Below are 22,515 nucleotides of genomic sequence, written 5' to 3'. Positions count from 1 at the left end.
TGAGTTGATGTGGAAATGATGTGATAGGATGTGATTGGATGTGAAACCTATTTTTTTTAAAGATTGTTTTATGTCAAGAATGCTGGGGAAGCATTTTGACCATCTTGTGAATGAGGTCGTGGTGGGAACCTAAGTGAAAAAGTTGCAAGAGCTGACAGAGAGTCGATGAAGGATGTCTCGCATGGCAAGGTCGGCCGAGGTCTTGACCAGCCTTGGTTCGATTAAAATGGTGAGCTTCCGGTACAGTAGATGAGGGACCAAGGAAGCGGCCTATGAATGAAGTGCTAGGTCACCTGCTAAGGAATCTAGAGGGTGCTGACCATACGGTGCTCGGGCTCTGGGATCACCCAAGATACCCACGTGTGCATCGTCGCGGAAGAAAATGAGTTGGAGCTATTTTCTGAACACGGGCATGGATCTGGTTGATTGACCTTGCTGGTCTTCAACGGATGAGTTCATGGCTCTTTTACATGGATCTTGTTGGTTGATCTTGCTGATCTTCAACTAAGAGTCCATATGATTTTTATGTGATTATACTCCTAGGTACTATGAGCTAGGAACTGTTGAAAAGGCCCCTGAGTGAGTAGGTGGTGAGCGTTCTGGTTGCCAATGATGCCATAGGTACGCTAAGGAAGGGATGAATGGAATACTTGATTATATTCCTAGGTACTATGGGCTAGGCCCTTGAGTGAGCAAAGGGTGAGCGTTCTGGTTGCCAATAATGCCATAGGTATGCCGAGGAAGGAATGACTGAAATGGGATTTTTTCATTGGAAAGTAGAAAAGTTGGAAATTGGATCTGGATATTTTGGAGGATTATGATCAGTAATACTATGGTTTCATTTCAAGTTTTCTTTAAAGATAGCTAAATCTATAAAAGGCGTTTTCATACTGGGTGCGTAAGTGGTGTGTCTAAATTGTATTTTGCATGAGTGCCGGCTAGGGGGCCTCGGAACTCTTTTCCCTGGTACTCGAGACAAAACATAACCAAATTTCTAAATGGATCCTATCAATACACTGGTTGGGCGGTTGGCTAACCCATGGGACTAGGCTGGACTGATGGATCCCTATAATTAAAATTCAATTTTGTTCAAGTTACGATAATTGAAGTAAATCACGGATAATCCTTGTTCTATGGAAAAGAATCAACGGTTCTGCCTCTTGACGAGGAAAAAAGCGTTGATCTCTATGATCCAAGTGCAAGTTCCTCCCTTGATCCGGCCATGTGATCTGCAGGTTCAATCGGAATGAAAAAGGGAAGTTAAGGCCTTTGACTACGTTAGAATAATTCTGCTGGAGGAATCGCCTATGCTTTCTAGGCGAGGGAAGTTTTTCCCAGGTTTGGTTTTCAAAGAACCGAGGGATTAGTCTCTTGTCCGAATATTTGTGGGCGAGGCCTCGAGTGGGAAACCTTGCCCCACGTGTGAGGTTGCTACTTCCGCTCTACGAGCTTCCCGGACTCTGGTGCGCGGAGGGGGCAGGGGTCTCACAGCTGGTATAAGAGCTTTGTTGAAAGCTTAAGAAGGAAAAACAAATTTTATCAAAAATTTATAAACTTAGAAAGAGCATTTACATATTCTATTCTCATTCCTTAAGCTTCATCAACGAAGACTTTTAATCGATGAATTAGGTTTTTAGATGAAAGTACCACAATTGTGTGGAATCCCTTACTTGCTTGATGTAAGATTCCTCCCCAGCCTCTCAAAATGTCCAGCATCTTCCCCTGTAATCAATCCCTCTTCAAAAATATAAAAGACTTGTTTCTAACTGTTTTAACCTAGAGAGAGAAAATATTCTAGAGAGAGAATATTCAGATTTTTAATATTTTTGGATGGAAAATTATCTCATCTTATTAAAATAAGTTCCCCTGAAACAGAAATTCAAAAAGAACTTTCCAATGTGCAATTGGAATTAATTTGAAATGGCTATAAAGGACCTTAGCCTAAGGGTCTAGATTTTCAAAAAAATTAGATTATGGTCCAATTAAGGTTCCTATGGGCCAATTGGATCAATCCATGTGTAGGGAGGAGATAAATCCAATTTTGTAAAAGAAGATACCCAAAAATGAGTAAATGCTCACATAAGATGAAGAGTATGTACAAGGTTTATTAAAGTAAGAAACTATGAGCAATATTAAAAATATGAGATATTTTGGGTATAATGATCCCATTTTCACACATATGTAAGGAAGGGGAGTTCTTTAAAGGAGGTGCATATTTCACATAAGATGAAGAGTTGAAATTTTACAAGGTTTATTAGTAAAAAACTATGAGTAATATTAAAAATATGAGATATTTTGGGTATAATGATCCCATTTTGACACATATGTAAGGAAGGGGAGTTCTTTAAAGGAGGTGCATAGTTCACATAAGATGAAGAGTTGAAAATGTACAAGGTTTATTAGTAAAAAACTATGAGCAATATTAAAAATATGAGATATTTTGGGTATCCATAAATGCTCACACAAGATGAAGAGTTGAAAATGTACAAGGTTTATTAGTAAAAAACTATTAGCAATATTAAAAATATGAGATATTTTGGGTATAATGATTCCATTTTGACACATATGTAAGGAAGGGGAGTTCTTTAAAGGAGGTGCATATTTCACATGCTTGAATGAGTTTTAAACTCATAAAAATTGAGATATTTCATCTCTCCTCTCTCCTCATTCAAGTCTAGTTCCAAAAAGTTGGCTTAACTGTCCTAAAAATGGTCAAAAATTGACCAAACTGATTTAGAAAATTCTAGAATCAGGTTGTTTGGTTAGGAGCTCAATTTTTCCTATAAATAGAAGCCTCCCTCTTGTTGAAAAATAGATAGTGTTTATGCATTGTTACTCTACTCCACCTAAGCCAAGAACTGTGAATTCATTAATAATTCATTAGTTTTTGGCACTTCCCTCTTTCTTCAATCCCCATTGGTGGCTCCATCAACATACTAAACCAATTAATTGGTTGGGGGCCTCTACCGTGAACAAAGAATCAAGCAAATTGTAAGGTAAATGGTGAATTTTGATCTTTTCTATAATTTCTCAATGCTTCTCTCTTCTCAACTCCTCTCAAGCTTGAGAAGCTTAATTGGAATGGTTTTTGAATGCTATTGAGGTTAATTGATTAATGATAGTTAGAAATTACATAAAATTGATGAATGCTATTGAAGTTAATTGATTAATGATAGTTAAGAATTATATAAATTTCCATTTATGCTTAAGTCAAATGGTTTTTATGTAAATGCTCTCTCTCACTCAAGAAATGGTCATACTCATGACCCATTCTCAATCCAAATGAAGCTTTTCATAAAGCTTTTTCTTAATCCAAGATTAAGCTATGCATTAATGGCTTTTTTCTATGCTTTTAGTTTATGTATATTGATGATTCAATCCATTATGGATTAATGATCCAATTAGAGTTCATTCTAATTATTTCATTAATGATAAGCTTTATCCCTTAGAAAAATTGAGAATTATCAGTCATAGCAGCGGAGCTATGGCAAAATTTTTATAAAAATTACGCATAAAATAATTTCATTCAAAGCATAAAAAGAGGACTTCCTACCATATTGTAGGAATTATCATCCTAGATTAATTAAAAGAATTTCATTGTAATCATGGAGAAATTAAATTTTTATATTATGCATAAAGGATAAATTTTTATATCAAAAGTGTTACTTTTATCATTTTTGTTTTCATGCATAAAAGTATGCATAAAGGATAAATTTTTATATCAAAAGTGTTACTTTTATCATTTTTATTTTCATGCATAGAAGTATGCATAAAGGATAAATTTTTATATCAAAAGTGTTACTTTTATCAAATTTTATTTTCATGCATAGAAGTATGCATAAAGGATAAATTTTTATATCAAAAGTGTTATTTTTATCATTTTTATTTTCATGCATAGTAGTATGCATAAAGGATAAATTTTTATATCAAAAGTGTTACTTTTATCATTTTTATTTCATGCATAGAAGTATGCATAATGGATAAATTTTTATATCAAAAGTGTGACTTTTATCATAATTGCATTTCATGCATAAAGGTATGCATAAAAGTTGATTATTTTATTATAAAAGTGTGACTTTTATTATAATTGAATTTTATGCATAAAGGTATGCATAAAAGTTGATTATTTTATTATAAAAGTGTGACTTTTATCATAATTGAATTTCATGCATAAAGGTATGCATAAAAGTTGATTATTTTATAATAAAAGTGTGTCTTTTATTATATTGAATTTCATGCATAGAGGTATGCATAAAAGTTAATTATTTTATTATAAAAGTGGGACTTTTATCATAATTGAATTTCATGCATAGAGGTATGCATAAAAGTTGATTATTTTATTGTAAGAGTGTTACTTTTATCATATTGGATTTCATGCATAGAGGTATGCATAAAAGATATTCTTTTTATACTAAAAGTGTGATTTTCATCATAAATGGATTTTATGCATAACTTAGATGCATAAGAGAAATTCTTTTATTCTAAAAGTGTAATTCCTACCAAATTGAATTTATGCATAAGAAGATGCATAAAAGTTTGATTTTTAATTCAAAGTGTCATTCTCATCTAAATTGAATTTATGCACAAGAAGATGCATAAAAGAATAAGATTTCAATTCAAAAGCGTTATTCTCATCCAAATTGAATTTATGCATAAGAAGATGCATAAAAGATGGATTTTTAATTCAAAAATGTCAATTCTCATCCAAATTGAATTTATGCATAGGAAGATGCATAAAAGATTGAATTTTAATTCAAAAGTGTCATTTTCATTTAAAATGAAATTATGCATAGGAAGATGCATAAAAGATTGATTTTTAATTCAAAAGTGTTAGTCTCCCTAAATGGAATTTATGCATAAATAAAAATGTAGAGAAATCTTATATCAAATATAAGAATTCTCTTGTATTTTATAAAAAGATATGAAATGTGATAAGATGTGATAAGAGGTGTATGAGATGTGATAATATGTGATAAGATGCGTATGTGAAGTGATAAGAGGTGTATGAGATGTGATAAGATGTGTATGAGATGTGATAGGATATGATAAGATGTATATGGAATGTGTAGGGTGAGAATGGATGTATGGATGTAGATACGGATATGTATGTATGAATGTGAATGTGGATGTGGATGTGTATGTATGAATGTGAATGTGGATGTGGATGTGGATGTATGGATGTAGATACGGATGTGGATGTATGTATGTGGAAGTGGATGTATGAATGAGGATGTGAAAATGGATGTATGCATGGCTGTGTATGTAGAATAATGAATGTGAATGTGTATGGAAAATAATGTGTCGTCGATATGAGTGAATGGATGATAATGAATACATATGAATGGGATGTGGAATAAGTAATGTGGACTAAGGAGGATAAAATGGAAAAGACAAGAGTTCGATATAGAAATTGTATTTTGTGAACTGTTTGTAAATGAATGTTTTATGTCAAGAATGGGGAAGCATTTTGACCGTCTTGTGGATTAAGGTCAAGGATACCTAATTGATGAAGTTGCAACTGCTGGACGGAGAGTCTATGGAGGACGTCTCGCGTAGCAAGGTCGGCCGAGGTCTTGACCAGCCTCGGTTCTATTTAAATGGTGAGCTTTCGGTATGGTGGATTAGGAAGCGGCCTATGAGTGAAGCGCTAGGTCACCTGCGAAGGATCCTAGAGGGTGCTGACCATACGGTGCTCGGGCTCTCGGTCGTCGAAGATACCCACACGTGCGTCGTGGAAGATATTGGAACAAGGAGTAAGAGATGTTTTCTGAAATCGGGCATGGATCTGGTTGATTGACCTTGCTGGTCCTCAACGAATGAGTCCATGGCTCTTTTATATGGATCTTTGGGCTGATCTTGCTGATCTTCCACGGAGATTCCATTCTATTATATGAATATATTGCCGGTTACTATGAGCTAGGAACTATGGAAAAGGCCCCTGAGCGTTCTGGTTGCCAATGATGCCATAAGTATACCGATGAATGAATGACTAGAAATAAGGATTCAACCAGAGACTTTGAGGATTGTCATCAGTGACATAATGGTTTCATTAAAGGATTGTTTTAAAGTTTTCTTAGCTGATGCTAAGAAAAAGGCAATTTCATATTGGGTGTGTAAGTGGTGTGACTAGTTTTATGTTTGCATGAACTTCCGGCTAGGGGGCCTTGGAACTCTTTTCCTTGGTACCCGGGACAAAACCTAACCAAATTCTTAATTGGATCCCATCACTACAGTGGTTGGGCGGTTGGCTAACCCATGGGACTGGATGGGGTTAGGCTGGACTGATGGATCCGTAAATCGAGACTCAATTTTTGTTATTACGATAGATAAAGTAAATCCCGGATAGTAATTGTTCTATGGATAGGAATCAGTGTGGGTCCCTGCCCCGTGCATGAAGTGCTACTTCCGCTGCTAGTACCCCGAATCCGTCGCATGGTGGGGACAGGGATCCCACACTTGAGGCCTAGATATGATGGTATTTACCTTATAGTTCCAAGGACCATGACCACCCGTATATACCGTGGGTATACTGCAGCTCTTTACTGACAATATATACGAGTGAATCTAAGACCTTGAAGTTATAAGCAAAAATTCTATTCCAGATGATGAATTCGAATGCTGGTTGATATGTTTTAGAATTCGAATGCTGGTTGATATGATTCTAGAATTCGAATGCTGGTTGATATGATTTTAGAATTCGAATGCTGGTTGATATGATTTTAGAATTCTAGTTGGTTGAGAATTGATGAATTGATTTGGATTCTTATTGAAAGATGATGATTTTTGAATTATGGTTGAAAGAAGATAAGTTGAAAAACGCCACAATGAGGATGAATGAAGAGAATCCTAGTGATGATGTTAGTAACTGTAAGACGATTATGACTTTCAATAGTTTGACTTTTGTAGACCCAATTAAGGAATGATAAATTAAGAACTTAAGTAACAAAAATTTCCATGGGAAGTGTTCAGATGAAATTACTGGTCTGATGGACCATTTTTGTGTTAAGGATATGAATGAACTATTTTCTGATGATGAAGAGAAAGAGTCCCGCCCTGGGAGTAAGAAGATGATTCTTATCGAGATTATCCTCTAGCTGTGCGAGATGAGGACATCTCGTGTTTTTCAAGTGGGGTAGGATATAAGATTCCTCTCCCCCAGCTTTTGAGATGTACAGGTGTAAGAACCTTCCCTTTAGTCTCTTGTAATCATCCCCCCTCAGAAATGGAAAAAGATCTTGTTTTACCCTGTTTTGGCCTTGAGAGCGAAAATGTATAGAGAGAGGTAATTTAAAATTGAGATATTTTTTGATACAAAAATGCTCCTGATATCTACAATAAATTCCCCTGAAATAGAATTTCAAAATGAAATTTCCAATGTGCATTAGGAATTAATTGAATATGTGTATAAGAGACCTTAGCCTAAGGGTCCACATTTTCAAAAAAATTTGGATTAAGGTCTACATAAGGTTCCAAAGGGCCAATAGGATTAATCCAAGTGTTGGGATGACAAAAAATGCAAAGAATAAAAGAAAGTACCCCAAAAATGAGTAAATGCTCACATAAGACGAAGAGTTGACTGAGTACAAGATTTATTAATTAAAAATTAAGGCATATTAGTTTAAAAAAATGGGATATTTTGGTAAAATGATGCATTTTGACACCTCAGTATAAGGAGGGAAATCCACTTGAGGTAGGCGCCTTTTCTACCATCATTGCTTAACATTTTTAATTTAAAAAAAACAAGATATTTCATCTCTTCTCTCTCCTGATGCAAACTAGATCAAAAAGGGAGTCAAACTGATCCAAATCTTGTCCAAATTGGGTCAAATTGAAGCTGGAAACCTCTAGAACCCAGTTGGACTTGGTTAGTGGCCTCCCTCACCTATAAATAGACCCTCATTCCTTTGTATTTTCATCTTTGTTAATGTACATGCCATTATTTTCTTCATTTTAGTGTAATTTCTATCATTCCTCTTCTCTTGGGAGCTTTGGAGCTTTGGAGCTTCTCTATTCTCCATCCTCTCTTGGAGATTACCCTCCCCCTCTTGGTGGCCAAGGACTTTCTTGTGGCCTTCACTTCTAGCAAAAGAATCAAGCCAAATTCAAAGGTAAACCTAATTTAATGGTTTTTTTCAATTCTCTCAATGATTTTCTTCTTCTCAACCCCTCTAGAGCTTGGGAAGATTTCAAAGCAATGGTTTTTTCTTCAATTCAAGCTTTCCAAAGATTCATAATGTCTAATTAAACTAATGTTAATCTTTATGCTTAATTATAATATTTTCTTTAAAAAAATCTCTCTCTTAAAAAGATTAATCATCTCTATGGATAGATCCTTCGTAGAAGGATAATTCTTGATGATAATCTCTTTATCTTAATCCAAACTCTAAGCTTGACAAGCTAGAGAAAGAGATTAGTTATTTTTTTGATTTTTAATCTTAAAAAAAGGATGATTAATTCTTTTAAACTTGTTTATGATATAGAAAAATCGTATTAACTCATCCTAAATTGAAAGAGGGTTATGCTAACATTTAGAAATGATGAATGGTTATTAATCAAGAGAATTAATCATAATTATGCTTATAATTATGTTATGTATGCATAATTTAATTTTAGTCTAAAAGAGAAGTTTCTATCATATTTTCATTACAAGTATTCAATTAAAAATAGAAAATTGAATATTTTGAGTAATTGCAGTAGTGAAGCTATGGCAAAATTTTCCAGAAAAAAGATAAATCTTATTTTTATGCATAATTTTAATAAAGCACAAAGAGGAATTCCTATCATATTCTAGGCATAGATATTTTTATGTCTAGAGAGAGATAATACAGTTTTGAAATATTTTTGGATAAATATTTCCTTCTAGACAATAGGAACCCTTTCCCATGAAACATAATTTTAATCTGAAATGCCTAAGTTGCATTAGAATTGGACGGTGGGTGAACCAAGGAGTACCCAAAAGTTCAAAGTTGTAAGCTTTATTAAATTCTTTTGAGTTGAAAAATGTGATACCCTTATTCATTAAGGTTGGGGAATAAAAATAAAAGAAAAATGGAAAAATCTAGAAATATCTACAAGAAAATAATAAAGAAATACTCACATGAGGAGGTAAAGGTTCCTTTACTTATGAATTCTCAAATATTTTAGGAGACTTTTTGGAGGTTTTGTGACACCTCAGGAGAGGGAAAACCGTTCATCAAGGAGGCACCTAGAAATCACATCAAGGAGGCATTTTTTATTCAAAAATATCATAAAGTGACTAGATATTTCATCTCTCCTCTCACCTCTTCCAAACTAGATCAAAAAGTGGGCAAAACTAGACTAAAACTTGTCCAAAATGGATCAAATTGAAGCTAGAAGCCTCTAGATCCCACTTGGGCTTGGTTGGTGGCCTCCATCGCCTATAAATAGACTCCCATTCCTTTGTATTTTCATATTGGAGTAACTCTATGCTAGTGTAATTTTTAGTTTAGTGTATTCCTATTATCCTTCTACCTTGCCTCTCCTTTGTGAAGCTTTGGGGTTTTACTAAACCTCTTCTTTCTTGAAGATTACCCTTCCCCCTTGGTGGCCAAGCCTCTTCCATGCGGGCTGCATAATTTTTTCAAGGTAAAGAATCAACAAAACCAAGGGTAAGCCTAAAACAATGGTGTTTTTCTCTCTTCTTAAATGGTAATCTTGTTCCCAACCTCCCTCATGCCTGGAAGCATTTTATTTTGTGGTTTTTCTCTTAAAACCATGTTTTTCTTGATTTATGATTAATTAATGTTTATGTTTAAGCTTAGATTTATGCATAAACTAATCTTTTTATTAAAAGTAAAATTTTAACTATTATCATTTCATCGAAAATGTGGGAAAGTTATGGTAAAATTTTATCATTAGAAAATAAAGTTTTATGCATAATAAATTTTATTCTAATAGTGTAACTTTGAGTACTCTCAACTCATAGAAAATGGGAGGAAACTATGGTAGAATTTATATCATTAGAAAATGAAATTTATGCATAAATAAATTTCATATTAAAAGTGAAATTTTGAGTATTATCATTTCATAGAAAAAATGTGGGGAAGCTATGGGAAAATTTATATCATTAGAGAGAATGAATTTATGCATAGTTAATTTTATGCTAAAAGTGGAGTTTTGTGCATTATTCATTTGTTAGAAAAAAAAAGGTTATGAACAAATTTCTAGATTCATTCAATTTATGAGAATTATGGAAATGATTCATTTAGATAAAAATGAATTAGTGTTTATGCTGACAGAGAAAATATGGGTATAATTGATTTTGTAAATCCCATCTTTTATTCAAAAAGAAGAATATTGAGCATATTTTATTTTGTAAAATTTGAGAAAAGAATGTGAAAATATTCATAGGAATGCATCGAGAAAGCATGGATAAACTTTTAATCAGAAATAGGAATCATGAACATAATTGACTTTTGGAATACATCTAGATTCTTGAAAAGTAGAATCTTGAGTACATTCTGAATGGGAAAAGGGATTTTCCAAAAAAAAGACCAAAAACACGCTTAGTTGGATGAATGTAAATACTTGTGACTGACTTATTCCTAGATTCCTTGGGAAAGGAATCTGGAATTCTTGAATAGATCGAGGATCCAAAAGGGAACGAAAAATTAGACTTAATTTAATTGAGTCGAGAAAAAGTTACCTTTAACTGAGCCAAGTAATGGCCGAGACTTAGAAAGTTCTGAAAAGTAGAGTAACTATACTTTTTACTTGGTTGATGGTGGAACAAAGATTCTGATAACTAGATCAAGGAAAGTTGATAATCAAACCTGATTCGCTTAAAGCAAAAAGAGACCATCTTGTTTGTAGAGATTGGATTGATGTGGGGATTAATGGGTTGATGTGGATTGAGGTGTGAAATGATGTGGAGTGAGGTGTGGAAGGATGTGAGATGTGAATTGATGTGGGTGATGTGTGGAAGGATGTGGAATGTGAGGAATGATGTGGAGTGATGAGAAGTGATGTGTGGGATGTGTGGAATGATGTGGAGTGATGAGAAGTGATGTGTGGATGATGTGTGGTTGATGTGGATTAATGTGTGAATTATGTGGATGATGTGAATGAATGTGGGATGATGTGAATGGATGTGAATTGATGTGGGATGATGAAAATAGATGTGAAATAATGTGATGAGAATTAATGTAAAAAAATGTGGAATAATTGAAATGACATGAAATGATGAGACAAGACGTGAAATTATGTGGAATGATGAGAAAAGATGTGGAATGATGAGAAAAGATGTGGAATGATGAGAAAATGATGTGAAATGATGTGGAATGATGAGAAAAGATGTGGAATGATGAGAGATGATGAGGAATGCTATGAAAGGATGTGGAATAATGTGGAAAGATGGGAGTTTTTTTTGGAAATTGTATTTGTATGTGAAACATGTTTTTTAAAGATTGTTTTATGTCAAGAATGCTGGGGAAGCATTTTTATTATCTTGTGGGATGAGGTCGTGGTGGGGACCTAAGCGGAAGATGTTACAACAACAGACGGAGAGTCAAAGAAGGACGTCTCACGTGGAAGATTGGCCGAGGTCTTGACCAGCCTCGGTTCGGTTAAAATGGTAAGCTTCCGGTACGGTGGATGAGGGACCAAGGAAGCGGCCTATGAGTGAAGCGCTAGGTCACCTATGAAGGATCCTAGAGGGTGCTGACCATACGGTGCTCGCGCGGGCTCTGGGGTTGCCCAGGATACCCACTCGTGCGTCAAGGAAGAAAATGAGTTGGAGTTGTTTTCTAAACGCGGGCATGGATCTGGTTAATGGCTTTGCTGGTCTTCCAACGGATGAGTTCATGGCTCTTTTACATGGATCTTGTTGGTTGATCTAGCTGATCTTCAACGGAGAGTCCATATAGTTTTTATGTGATTATACTCCTATGTAATATGGGCTAAGAACTATTGAAAAGGCCCCTAAGTGAGCAGGTGGTGAGCGTTCTAGTTGCCAATGATGCCATAGGTACACTGAGGAAGGAATGAATGGAATATGGATTTTATGGAAAACTCTTGATTATATTGTTGGGTATTATGGGCTAGGAACTATTGAAAAGGCCCCTGATGAGTGAGCAGGTGGTGAGTGTTCTGGTTGCGAATGATGCCTTGGGTACGCCGAGGAAGGAATGATTGGAAAGTGGACTCAGAACTGGAATACTGAGGATTATGATGGAAACACTGTGGTTTTATTGCAATGCTATTTTGGAAATAGAATCTAAGAAAAGGCAATTTCATATTGGGTGAGTAAGTGGTGTGTCTATTTAATTTTTGCAGAAGAGCTGGCTAGGGGGCCTGGGAACTCTTTTCCCTAGTACTCGGGACAAAACATAACCAAATTTTTATAATGGATCCTATCAATACAGTGGTTGGGCGCGGTTGGCTAACCCATGGGATTGGATGGGGTTAGGCTCGATCGATGGATTCCTATAGTAAAATTTAATTTTGTCCAAGTTACGGTAGTTGAAATAAGTCACAGGATAATTCTTATTCTATGGAAAAGAATCAACAGGGCTGTGTCTCTTCGGCTGTGTCTCTTTGATGGGAAAAAAAGCGTTGGTCTCTATGAACCAAGTGCAAGTTCCTCCTTTGATTCGGCCATGTGACTCGCAGGTCCGGTCAGAATACAAAGGATAGTTAAGGCTCTTGACTACGTTGGAAGATTTTTCCTGGAGCAATCGCCTATGCTTTCTGGGCGAGGGAAGTTTTTTTCAGGTTCGGTTTTGGAAGAACCGAGGGATTAGTCTCTTGTCCGGACATTCGTGGGTGAGGCCCCGAGTGGGAAGCTCTTCTCTATGCACGAGGTTGCTACTTCCGCCAGCACTCCAGAGTTCGATGCGCAAAGGGGGCAGGGATCTCACAAGAACAATCTTACTAACTCCTTTTAGTGGATACATGGAATCGTTCACATATGATTGTTTCTCCTTGAGGATCAAACTCAAGTGAGGAAAATAAATCACGCTAAGAAGTATTGTGTTTGCTATAGTACCACTATCAAAGTACTAGACATGTTGAGCTATCATTGATATGCATACACCATGGACATAAGGATTACAATTGTAGAGAAAAATAAATGCCCAATTATCCTAATCCTCTTTCATCTTGGAGACAAAACTGACTCCTAATTCTTGAATTGATCCCTCACCTGTATCCACTTCACCTGACTTAATAGATGACTTCCTGTCGGACTTTGCAGAATCCTCCTGAAAAACATACTTCTCCACAATCCTTTCCACATCAACTTTAAATACTGGAACCACAATAGGATTTGCCTCCATAAAACATGCTTCTTCATCAGCCAAATTAATTGTCTGAGCCGGCTTTGCAGACTTAAACCATGGTCTCCCTAATAGCATTGAATAAGCATTCCCTGCATCCTGCATCTTCAAAACAACAAAAGTTGCTTGAAATGGCAATCCATGCACCTTGAGGATTTGACCTCGCAACATCCCAATTGGTTGTACTCTCCGCTGATCCGCCATCCACACTTGGAATGGTGCAGGCTCAAGCTTAACATCCGCCATCCTTGAAAATTCAGCTTCAAACAAAATATTCACAACGGATCCCCCATCTACTAACAGAACATCAGAAAACATATGACCATCAAATTCTAGCTTCACAGTTGGGATAGTAAAATCCACATCATCTGGACTAATCTGATAAGTCCCAACACTCTCCTTTAATGCACTTAGAATGTCAGGAATGGTTGACTTTCTTGTTACTGAATAAAGTTTGTCCCCAAAAATCAGAACCAATGAAAGCAACAACTGATCCAATGTAAACTGCATAGGAGTATTCAGTAGTAACTCAAACAATGCCCATTCTGAATTCCCCACTATCTTGAGCTACTTTTGCTTCTGTCCAGATGTCATTTCTTCCTTTCCTCCGGACTGCTCCACTTCATCCACTACCTCATCTCGAACTTCCTTCTGTGCTTCCCAATCCAACAGTGGTTTAAGCCTTGCCTTTGAACGTGTAACTACCAACATTGCCTCAGGCTCACCGGACTTACACTGCGAACAATCACACTCCGGAGAACACTCCACTGACACTTGATTTTGTCTCTTGATCCTCCAAAACTTCAACATCAATGAAATTACTCTGAGGTGTTTTCTCTGCCTCCCCTTGCTATACAGATGGTGCAGGTTACTATGGTAACTGCGTATTTGGTGACTGTTGATCCCATGCCTGTGGATTCCAATTTGGCGGACTCCAATTTGGGGGTTGCTGCCATCCCTACTGATGCTGCCGATTTCCTCCCTAAGGCCTGAAATTTGGATAACCGCCATACCGGGGTCGGTAACCCTGATTAAAATTACCTCTGTATGACCTATTTTGATTAAAAGGTGGCCTCCATTGCTGTTGTTGTCCACGCCAACCCGAATTATTAAATGTCCTTTGCTGTCCTGCAGCATCCAAAAATACTCCACTTGCTTGTGCCAAATTTTGCTGAATCCTTTGTTGAATGCGCTCCGAAATTGGTCCCCTAAAATTAGGATTGTACCAACAATTGGTTGTTTTATGACCATCAATGTCACAAATATCACAATGAGGCTTCTTGCTACTTGATTCTGACTCCTGCTTAACCCCCATTTCTCTCAACTTTTTCTCCACCGTCTTTTCAACCAAATTTCCTTTGGACTTTTCTTTATCCTTCTTCTTATGCTTCCATTTCTTATCCTCCTTGTCTGAACTTGAATCTAAATCGAAATCTAAATCAGAATCTAAACCACTACTTGTCTCTGAGTCAGAATCTGAATTTGTGTGTCGGAATCAGAATCATCATCACTACTGTCATCTTGAGATCTCTTCTTCTTCCTCCCCTTCTTTTTCTTCTTAGATTCCTAAGAACCCCGCTTTGAAGGACTCAGATTGATTACTCCAAAGCGTTTCTTTGCTCTTGTGGCAGTTTCTATCAAACCATCCAAACTTGCTCCGACATCCACACCTGCTACTGCATTCCGCAGTTCCTTCCTCAAACCATTCATATAGTATCCGGCCAACATTTCATCCGTCGGCCTCTCCGCATTTGCAAGCCTTCTCAGATAGTGATTGAACTTCTGACATAATCCTCCACAAACATTTTCCTCTGCTTAATTGCTTTAATCTTTGCAAGAACATCATTCAGAGTTTTCTCCTTTCTGAACCTGTTCAAAAATGCATTCTTTAATGCCAAATAATCTCCAAAATAAACTGCATTGAAATTGCTCAACCACTGCATGGCTCTTCCCTCCAGTGTCGCTTGGAATTGTCGCATCTTGGCTTGCACGTCATACACTCCGTCAAATCCTCTGGCCTGCCATCTTGCTCAAATTGAGCTACATGGCAATTGGGGTCCTGTTTAGACTTCCCTGAAAAGGTCTCGAATTTGATGCGAAAATCAGCTCTAGCCACTGCTGCCATATTCCTTAGCATATTAGGGGTCAAATGCCCTGCAGAAGATGATGAGGATGACACTGGTGATGGAGGTGCGGTAAGCCCTCCCCAATCCGTAGTGGATCAAAATCCAATCGCCTCCTTACTAAAAACAAATGTTGTAACAAAACTCCTCCTATCACAACCGGATCCCATTGCCTTTCTTCTCTTGGCTCATTGAAATTGCCTCCATACTCCTCTATTTCTGCTAAATCCTCTGCACCAGGCTCTAACTCATACTCCAGATTATCACGTTGCATTCCACTATCTTCACCACCTTCATGCCTTTCTGCATTCGGGTCATGCTGCAAACCTCGCTGCCTCGCTGCCCACCTAGTAAAATATGAATGAAGGAACTTCTGCGAATTCTCCAGCCCAAACTACCGCCTAGCACTTGATTTCCAAAAAAACATAACCACTTCTACAACCATCACTTCTACTGATGCTCTGCATCTTCTTGGCACCCGGCCGTCCTTCTAATAGAAGAAAGCGAACTCAACCATGAACACCCATCATAAGCACCGTGATCGCCAATGTTTATTATTGCCTGAGCAGAGTAGTATTTCTTCATTTCTAGGTTTGACACTTCACAATGACACTCACTCTGACAAACCAACACAGTTTCATCTTACTCCAAAAATTCACTACAACTCTACACACATGTCTTACCCAACACAGCTACACTTGCACTACTCTCAATACACGGAATACAAAATGAAAATGACTAGAAGAAATGAAACACAAAATCTGTCAACTACGTTGCCATTATAGAATGTGCCATAGCTATACACAAAATCCGCCAAGAACCCTATTTGTGTACCACTAAAAACGGCTCCAGCTATATAGACTTCCCATGACTCTCTACCTTCCAAGATCCCAAAACGAACCGACTTCCAAAAATACCAAAAAATCCATACATAGAACTTGAAAATAATCCGCCTAAGGTCTACCCCAAACACTTATGCTTAATGCTTATGCATAAGCTTATGCTTAAGGCCTATGCTTAAGACTTAAGGCTTATGCATAAGCCTTAAATCGTAAGTCTACATATATGCCTTATACATAAGCATAGGCTTATGCATATGCCTTATACATAAACCTATGCTTAAGGCGTATGCATATGCCTTAGACATAAGCCTATGCTTAAGACTTACTTAAGGCTTTTGCATGTGCCTTATACATAAGCCTATGCTTAAGTATTATGCTAAAGCCTTATACTTAAGCATTATGCATAAGCCTTAAGACTTAAGCATAAGCTTAAACATTATGCTCAAGCTCTATGCATAAGGCTTAAGCTTATGCAAAGAGATTGAAGATTATGCATAGAGATATGGGGCCTTATGCATAAGCTTAAGCATTATGCTCAAGCTCTATACATAAGGCATAAGCCTTAAGGGTTTATTCTTTTTTTTATGTGGAGTGCTATGCATGCATGAAGTTTAAATGTGTAACTAATCAGTTTTTCTCATGTTATGTTTTGTAGGTCTTCCATTGTTGTCCTCTCCTTTGGCTTGACATTGTCAAGGTAAGGTCTCTTATTCATGTAATCGTTAATGCAACGTCATGTTTATTGTACCCTTGGGTGCCAAATTTAGGCTTATTCATAGAGATATGGGGCATTATTATAGGCCATCTAGAATGCTGGTTAAGTGGGCAAGTAGGTGGTTATAGTGGAGAGGAATCCCTTGATCTTTTCACTATCCTTCTCTTGTAAAAGAGAAGTTGCCTTTGGCTTTAATAGCGACGAGGACCATGTGGAAAGTCCTTAAAATCTATCATCCAAAAAAGGGGCACTGTCCACCCTTCTTGTCTAAGCAATATTCTTTTGTTAGAGCATTCTTGCATTTTTGCCTCTTTTGTTTTGCAGCTCTTGCACTAATCCTCTCTTTTGGCTTCACATAAGAGCGGTAAGCTCTCTTCTTCTTCTGATGTTTTTCCTTTATTTCATCCTTGGGTGCTGGGTTCATGTTTAGCTTAGGTTTACGTCTATGCATAAAGCTTCTATGCATAGGCTCTATGCATAATAAGGCTCTCTGCGCAGGATTTATGCATAAGGCTCTATGTGTAGAGCTTTATGCATAAGGCTATATGCATAGGCTTTATGCATAAGGCTCTATGCGTAGAGCTTTATGCATAAGGCTTAGGCAAGCTCTATGCATAAAGCTTTAGGCATAAGTCTCTGCATAGGCTTTATGCATAAGGCTATATGTGTATCTCTATGCATAAAGTTTTATGCATAAGGCTCTATGCATAAGGCTCTATGTATGAGGCTTTATGCATAAGCATCTATGCATAAAGCTTTTTGAATAAGGCTCTATACATAGACTTTATGCATAAGGCTCTAGGCATAAGGCTTAAGGCTTTATGCATAAGGCTCTAGGCTTAAGGCTCTAGGCTTAAGGCTCTAGACTTTATGCATAAGGCTCTAGGCTTAAGGCTTTATGCATAAGGCCTTTATGTTTTATGTTTCAAGAAATTGAATCTTATGCATGTAATTGGGTTGTATGTATAAGAAATGTCGATTGACTCATCGCAGGACCCAGATGTCGCAAATCTACTATCTATCACATCAACGAACGATATGGGCAGCAAGATTAGTCACAATTTACTCAGATTTACTCAGACACAACTATGGTTTAACAAAACCTTTTCACATACACAAAGTTAACCCATTATGTGTTCTATAAGTCTTATCGTTTAATCTTATATGCAAGCGGGATTACCATCAGGCTAGTCGATGCCATGGGCCAATCTTCCCTTTATATGCAAGTGGGCTTACCATCATGCCAGTCGATGCCATGGGGCAATCTTCCCCACTTGGCCAGTTAGGGCAAACCCCGCCATTGATAGGCGTAGGTTCAAGTGGCACGGGTCCGAGTGGTGCAGACCCATCACAGTATGGCTGTAATGAGCCTACACTGCTTGCCTCAACTAGAGCCACCCCTGCTCCCTCACGTGTGTCTTCACCATGACGACGACGTAGTAGGGAGTCTGGGGGGGGGCTAGTAGACATGTTAGTGGGGGGGAGCATGCTGATTTTGCTTTGGCAAAAGCAGCACTAGGTCTTCCGATGCATCTCCTCAGTAGTAGGGAGCTCTTCATCTGATCATTATGAGTTAGCCCCCAGGAAACCAATTCCACCATTTGATCCATGCATGCTACCGTACAATGTAGATGTCAATGGTGCCCTCATGAGATGGATGCAGGAGGAAATAAAGTCATGAACTACATGCATGTACTTGCTAACCTGGAGTTCATGAACTCCTTCAAAAAGTGGAATGCACAAGTTGAGCTTTCAAAGAAATATGTCATTGATGTGTTTAAGGAGTTCCATGTTCCACATGTGGGCCTTTACTTCTCAGAGGAGTGGATGAAGAGAAGAATAAAGCTTTTGCTCTCTAATAGAAGAGCAAATATCAGGAGAGTGGCAAAGAATAATTTGGAAAAGCCCATGGTTTGCATGCACGAGGAGTGGAGGCATGCATGCAACTTCATGAGAAAGCACCCACATGATTTTCAACAACAAGAGGCGGCGAGCGCTTCTCAACTATGGAAGTGAGGGGCTTCACACTTTGACTTAGGACGAAATTCCTCCTTCAATCATTTTTTTATCCCCTTTCATTTTTTATAATGTATTGTTTTCTTTAACTAATTGTATATTTTCTTAATTGTTTTTTATAGAGGGAGGTTGTTGGGTGTGACCCACAACAAAGGAGGAGTACGACTATGGCTACAGAGCCCCCCGTCCATAATTGTGGTCATGGATGCATATGCAAGACATACACTCGGGCGAGTCCATTTTGGGGACTCAAGCAAATGAGGTAAGTAGTGAAACAACCCTTCTCTTATCTATATCTAGTTGTCTTTTATTGTATTACACTTACCTTGTGCCTTGATGGCATGCATGTAGGATGAAGGGGAAGAGGAAGATCCAGATTACAAGCATGAAGCGGTAGAAGGAAGTGAAGAGAAGGATGAAGAAAATGATGATGAGAAATTGGAATCTGATGAGGATTCCGATTAGCCATCTATTCTTTGATATATTTTTTGTAAAGATGGCCAAAGGCCCAACAATTCACGAAATATAATAAATTCTAGGCCCACTTGTATTCTTCTTAATCTATGTACTTTTCATGTTTATGTTTGTATCACAAAATTGTGACTCTGTTTTAATTTTAAAAAAGAGCTAGGGACAGGCTGGGGAGTCCTATGCAGACTCCCCAGTCTGCCCTAACTTTTTTTTATTACACAGTACTTTTGTTGTCGATTAACAAAATATCACTGCTCATCCCAGTGAACAACAAAATTTTGCCTGCTGAATAGCAAAATTTCACTACTATTTTCACTGCTTGACAGTGAACCCGTTACAGAAAAAATATTAGCTTTTTTAGCAGTGAAAACAACCCAACATCTCCCTACCCTTCTAGTTATTAAAGCGCTGCTATTTTCGCTGCTACACCCTCATTTTGTTGTAGTGGTACTCAACACCCTCAATAAAAGGCATGCATGCAAGTCAACTATTGAAGTATGGTACAACAAAGTATGGATCCGGATGAAATGAAGGCTGGCTCACACGATTTGTAAGTTTTCTCTTTGCCATTTTTCACTAAGTTTACTTCATGTGTCATCTCGTGATTTTCATATCTCATGCATGTTGAAATTTGTTGCAAAGGGTAACATGTCACTCCCCAAAGTCTGAGGAGAATAGGTACTACAAGCATCACAACGAAGCAGACACTTGGGAGTGGCTCAAAGGCCAAGGAGTGGTCACTGAAATAGATATCCCCAATGAGCTCAACAGGGCAGCTCGATGAGACTCTAAACTTGAATTTTAATTATCACCCAAGTTTTTTTGGTGGCTAACTTGTTTGCATTACATCACTATTTAACATAGGAAGATGACGATGCTGAAAGTGATGGTGATGATGAAGGTGGTGGTGCACGTGGTGAAGATGCTGGCGAAGATGAAGATAAAGATAAAGATGATGTATTAGTTTAACTTGTTTTCGATTTCTTCATCTTTATTCATTTTTGGACATGAACACCTTTTGTAATTTGTAATATAATCCATGACATTATTGTATTATAATTATTTTTTATGTTTTAAGTGTTTGTGTTTTTTTATGTGATTAACTAGTGTTCTTAAAAACTTTAAATAATGTGATTTTCAAAGAAAACGTCTAGACAGAATGGGGGAGGAATGTGGAGACGTGTGTCCCCACATCCCTCCCCCATTCTATCCCCATTTTTTTTGGAGACAATCCACATTTACCATTAGAACATTTTAGAGGTTATTTAGAGGGCCTTTTAGAAGAGAGAGAAAATAGAAGCCAAGAGGCCAACGTAACATTGGAAAATAGCTAAATAAAATAAATTAACAAATTTTATAGTATATATTCAAAAACTATCGGATTCATCTAAAAAGTAATACCTTTTCGGAGAAAATGACTCCCAATGACATTGAAGATGCTTGACAAAGTACAAGGCATATCTTACAGAGCATATCTTCTCTAATATTATAGAGGAGGGAAAAAATTAAATGATCTCCTGCCTTTTTGGTCTTCTTCTTCACTTCTGCTCTACTCATCAACCTATTAATTAAAGAAAAGAGGAATTTTTGGTATTTTTATTTTCATGCAAAAAGAGGAATTCCCATGATAATGGAGTTCCATGTAATTAAATAAAAAAAGAGAAATTTTGGTATATTAAAATAATGAATATTTAATTTAAAATAGAATTTTAGATAAATTTATTTTATGCATGAGAAAATTTAAATGATAAAAGAGGAATTCCCATGACCGTTGGAATTCAATCATTTAAATGGTAAAAGTGGAGTTCTTGGCATAATTGAAATAATGAATATTTTTATTTAATTTAAAGAGAAATTTTAGATAAATTTATTTTATGCATGAGAATATTTAAATGATAAAAGAGGAATTCCCATGACATTTGGAATTCAATCATTTAAATGGTAAAAGTGGAATTCTTGACATATTTAAAATAATGGATATTTTTATTAAAGAAAAGAGAAATTTTAGATAAATTTATTTGATGATAAAAGAGGAATTCCCATGACATTTGGAATTCAATCAATTCAATGCAAAAAAAAGAATTCCCATGATATTTGAGATCCAAGAAATTAAATGGAAAAAGAGAAATTTTTAGCATGATTCAAATTATGAGTATTTATCAAAAGTAGAATTTTGAGCATTATTAATTTTATTGGAAAATATGGGTAGAATTGATTTTTGTAAATCCCATGAATCTTTTACTCAAAAGAAGAATATTGAATATATTTCACTTGAGAAATTTGAGAAAGAATATGAAAATATCCGTCGAGAAAAAGAACCTTTAACTAGGCCAAGCAATTGGTAGAAATTTTAAAAAAAAGTCCCATCGGTATCGAAAGTAGAAAATGTTACTAAATGTTAATAGATGTGAATACGATGTGAATAAGATGAGAATACGATGTGATAAGATGAGAATGCAATGTGATAGGATGTGAGTGAATGTGATAAGATGTGAGTGGATGTGATAAGATGTGAATGTGATGTAAATGGATGTGGATGTGAAAAGATGTGGATGGGATGTGATGTGATGTAAATGGATGTGGATGTGAATAGATGTGGATGTGATGTGATGTGATGTAAATGGATGTGGATGTGATGAGATGTGGATGGGATGTAAATGGATGTGGATGTGGATGTGAAGAGTTGTGGATGGGATGTGAAGAGATGTGGATGGGATGTGATGTGATGTAAATGGATGGGATGTGAAGAGATGTGGATGGGATGTGATGTGATGTAAATGGATGTGGATGTGAATGTGATGAGATGAGATTGAGATGTGATGATATGTGAAAGGATGTGATGTGATGTAAATGGATGAGAATGAGATGTGGACGTGATGTAATGTGGATGAGATGTATGTGATGTGATGTGGATGTAATGAATGAGATGGATGTGAATGGATGCGATGAAATGTGAATGGATGACATGTGATGTGATGTAAATAGATGCGAATGTGATGTGATGGAAATAGATGTGAATGGATGACATGTGATGTGATGTAAATAGATGTGAA

Source organism: Cibotium barometz, chromosome 2 (genome assembly GCF_041138505.1).
Source record: "Cibotium barometz isolate CiBa-2024 chromosome 2, ASM4113850v1, whole genome shotgun sequence".
NCBI lineage: Eukaryota > Viridiplantae > Streptophyta > Polypodiopsida > Cyatheales > Cibotiaceae > Cibotium > Cibotium barometz.
Note: the sequence above shows the minus strand (reverse complement) of the source record.